The sequence below is a fragment of the Adiantum capillus-veneris genome, chromosome 4 (genome assembly GCF_014529385.1).
Source record: "Adiantum capillus-veneris isolate H3 chromosome 4, ASM1452938v2, whole genome shotgun sequence".
NCBI lineage: Eukaryota > Viridiplantae > Streptophyta > Polypodiopsida > Polypodiales > Pteridaceae > Adiantum > Adiantum capillus-veneris.
In genome coordinates, this window is record NC_140934.1 from 43,158,557 (window position 1) to 43,163,313 (window position 4,757).

A 4,757-nucleotide genomic window follows, 5' to 3' on the forward strand; every position below is an offset into this window, starting at 1 on the left:
CCCACCCTTCACCACAGACTACAACAACACGAGCTTTCTTCTTCACATCTAAAAACTCTACTTTCACTTGTGAACCCAATTTAATAAAAATTTTGTTTCTCTTCTTATATTTAAAGGACTTATTCACTCTTTGAATTCTTGACACTTCTATGGACAAAAACAACAAAACTGTATACCCCGCACAATTGCTTTATTTAAATCCAAGGGTCACAATGCACAAAAAGAAACTTCTTAAAGTCTTCGGGGTGGATTGCATCATTTCTCAATTTAAAATACATCACAATATATGGCATTAAAAAACATGTCAGAGCTGTGCAAAGTGTCATTATGTATGTACAGCCATAAATTGACTCTAAAGTGATCCAAATGAATAGAGCAGGTCCATACAGCCTATGGACAAGCCCATGCACTCCAAGTGGGAAAAGTCATCACCATCAAGAGTCCATGACAAGACCACCAAGATCAAAGAGCAAAGTGGCGAGATCCACCTCAAGTCAAAAAAACCAAAATCAAAAGGGGCTAAAGTTTAGGCACTATACCTAGTCAACATGTTTGTAACTTGAAAAGTCAATTTTTGCAAAGATTTTTAAGCCTAGATAGGAATCACGCTTATTATCTTTTTGCCCAAAAAGATCCATTTGGTCAAAACCTTACCACGACCTACTTACTCATGTTGAATAGACTGTATATGTTGAAAAATAAAAAACTCCATTGTCAATTTATCTCTGTATCAGAAAATGCATTAAATCTTCTAAATTCCAAAATTGGGCCTAAGGGGCATTTGGAATTTTTATATTTCATCAAAACCACAGTCAAGGCTTAATTACACCATGTCCAACCTTATGTAAATCCAAACTTGCAAAAAAGTTGCAAAAAGAGTAAGGAGATAATATTTGCGCATATTATCTTCTATGCCTGAATGGACTCGTTTTCAAAATTTCTTATCACCTACAGCCTTAGCATGCTATCACAAGCCTTATTACCATATACATGTGGTAGTGATGTGTGTGAACACACGTAGGACCGTCAGGGCTTTTTCCCCCTCACTAGGAGGTTTTTTCCCCTGTGCATTGTATAAACACCCATCATTCTAGGGCTATCTATCTTTTCCATTGAGCACTAAGTAATACACTCTCAATTGTGTGCCTTGAGCTTCCTTCATCTTCTCCGAGGTGTGTGTGTTTTCGTGCAACCCTAATTCCACATTAGGGAATTTCGGAGGTCATTTGGAGGGCCTTCTAAGAAAATGTATTTTTTGCACTCTCTCTCTAGAAAAAATGGCAAATAAAAGAGCTGGGTCTTTCATAGTAAAAGTTCAAAAAGTGTACTTTAAGTAGATTCCTTACTCTTCAGAACATTCGTTCGTAGTGATTGAGGGATAATCCTCTTTTCAGTTGCATTGAATGAACCTCGTCAATATGGAGGGAATGAGGCTAACATGGAGGGACGAAGGCGCAGCCGCTATTCACTTTCCATTAAACCTGCACATTTGGCTAATGGCGCACTCCTCAAATGGCACAAATGTTACCCAAAAACGAGCCAAATATCACCTTCACATTGATTTGGACAATGAGTACCAACCATTGATTAAACGCAGTAAAACAAACACACATATACCTCCTGCTTCCATAGACACACTCAGAGCTCAGGGAGCTAAACACATAGATATCTGGACGAGAGGCTCTCTCTACCCTAAGAATCCAATGACTAATGCGTCTCCACCGTTTGTCAATCCTACAAGCTTATTGACCTTTGCTGGTGATGGAGAAAAGGGCCTTCTGGGTTATTGTAAATCTCTTACAAGAGAAGCTGAAACTTACAAGAGCATTCTCCAAGCTCAACAATGTGAGATTGTTCGCCTTTCACATTTACATTCTACAGATCAGGTTACCATTTTGCAACATAAAACAGAGGTACAAGAACTGAAAGGAAAGGTGCGAAGTTGTCAAATGAAGGACACCATCTTGGGTGGTCGTATCGGAAAGAAGAAATTGCGCAATCTTGAAACATTGCAGGTTGCATCAGGAGGTCTCAAGAAAAGAATCCGAGCATTAAGGTGATGCTTCTTGGTTGGCTACATTGTCTTAGTTAAGTAATCTTTTTGTTTTTTCTTGTTATGCATTGTTTTCATGTGCCTAAATAGTGTTAGTGAAGCAAATTTTCTGCTATTTACTTATGCATTGTCTTCAAGTAGAGATTCAATCTATCCTGACAAGGAAAACATTGACCCCAAAGCCAATATAGGAAAGAGATTGAAGCCACTTATAAGTAGAAGCCTGGCAGCAGATATAGTACATGACAAGAAGTTTAAGGTCCTACAACGAAATGTAGTGGACCGCTTTATTTCAGAGAACTCAGTGCCTGCAAAAGAGATACAAGGCACACTTGATTCACTTGGTGTAAGAAAAAGAGGATATTCGGCTATCCAAAAGTCTGTCTCATCCATCTTTGTTAAGAAGGGTATAAAATCCAAACTTCTACCATCAGCCTCAAGTGTTTGGAAAGAGAGGCTTCAGCTTAACGAGGCACAGGGAGACTATCTTGGACAACCCTTTCATATTAAAGAAACTTACAGTGGCCATGGAGCAAACATGGCATATGATGAGTTCAATAATATTTTTATGGACCTGCGGATATTACAGAAGAGAATGGTGGAGTTTTACAACATCACATTTGAAGAGTCACGAGGGGTATTACATTTTGTGTTAAAACTGGATGAGTGTGAGCTTGTTAAAGAGAAAAAGCTAGAGCGTGTTACTATTACTTTAATGAATAGAGCCCTCTCAAAGTGTCCCAGTGATGATCCTTTATATTTTAGTGTTCAATCAGAATCTAACATATGGTGGCTTGGTGCGTTTGAGGTAAGCGAGATTCTTAGGTAAGCTCAAATGTTCGCATCTACTTAAGTCTCATTTATTTTGTGTTGCAGGTAAAGAAAGAAGATCATGAGATTCTATATTGGGTGTTCCATCGAACTAATATTCCGGAGGTGATTGATCGACAGACTAACCAGGGAGAGGTACTACATCTAGATGGAAGGGGAGACTTTCAAGTTCAGTGGCATCTTGCAGGTGACCTCAAAACATTAAAGTGCATGTATAATTGTGGAATGGGTGCAATGGCAAAGTCATCGTGTTTGTTCTGCATGGAGCCTGCAAAGGTCATGGACCCAAAGTGGTGGAGAAAATCTCCAACACGTCACATTGAGGATCCTGCTTTTCGACCGGTTTTGAAAATACCACTTGTGAATGTCCACATTTGTACAATGCATGCCCTTTGTAGAATTGTGGATAAATTGGTCTACTTATACATCGGGTTTGCTTGGAATATTAAGAACTCGGCAGAACGACAAGTAACCCTGCAGTGCTTAGAAATGGTACTGTCGGATATGGGGCTTCATGGTGGCAATGTGAAAATCTAGCGGGATGAAAAGAGATCAACTGTTGAGAAGGATGTCCCATGCAAACCATCCATCGGTGGGGTGAAGGCACGGAGGTTTTTATCTAAACCCCAAGGTACAAGAGATCCGAAGCTAATAAAACATGGAAAAATATATAACACATCTTATGTTAGCAAGGTAGAGTATCAGAGCTGGAAAAAGCTACATATTGCAGTCAAAGACCAAGAACCAACTACTCGTAACGCGAAGGCTGAGGTTTGGTGATCAATAGACATCCTATTTTTGATGTGCAACAAAGATGACTGGTCACAAGGTGATATGAACAAGTTCAAGGAAAATCTCAACCTTCTGAAAAAATCATTCAAGATAGCATGGACAGACACCCAGATTACTCACTACATGGTATTATCGTGTATTTCATTCTCTCTTATGTGCAAATATGTGAGTGTAAAACATTCTAACTAATCTGTTTTCATATCCACCACATCATCTTCAATCATTTACCATATTTTATACAAAAGTATGGAAACCCGGCAATATGGAATACCCAAGGGATGGAAAAGTCTTATTACATGGCGAGAAATGCTTATTTCAGGCACACACGACATGGTGGCTCTCGAATCAAGGCCAACAGTTTGAGAGAACTATTTGAATGGTTCTATCGTAGAATCATTCATCGAATGCAGGCAAAAGAAGTCTTGGCAAATTCAGCAACAGCACAAGCCATCAGACATTTACAACAACAAAAAGTTAAAAGATCAATGGCATACAACAACTTCGGAGCTCATGAAAGTCAACGAAGGTGGAGAGAGACAATGGTGTATGTGAATCACAAGTGGAGAAAGATACTCTGAGTGGATGACATTGTACAAAATTTATGTAATACATGATCTTATACAATTGCTACTTGAAGTGTATCAAGATTTTGAAGGTTCAATTTTGTTTTTTGGCACGTCACCCTTGTAACGAATCATGAGATGTTTGCCATACTCTAAAAGTTCATCTGGGTTTTGTCTACCAAGAGCTAGTGCCATTGCTGTGTAGGTGTAGTAATACGCTGCCCGACCACCTGTATAGCCCGGGCAGTAACCAAAACAATATCTAGCAAACACTTTGTCCACAAGAGTGACTTTATCTGCACTTTTGGACAGTATCGGTCCACCCAAGAAGCTTGATAGTGTCTTGAATGTGTAAGTTGCTATTGAACCGTCTTGTGACATGGAATTGTGAAAAACTACTATCGGCGACTCGCAAAGCTTTGAAAGGTACTGCACTAGGGCCGCATCCCTTCCTCGATACTCTCGAGTCCGCCACCGAAGGAAGTCATCCTTGTCAGCAATCCAAGACTGCACATATC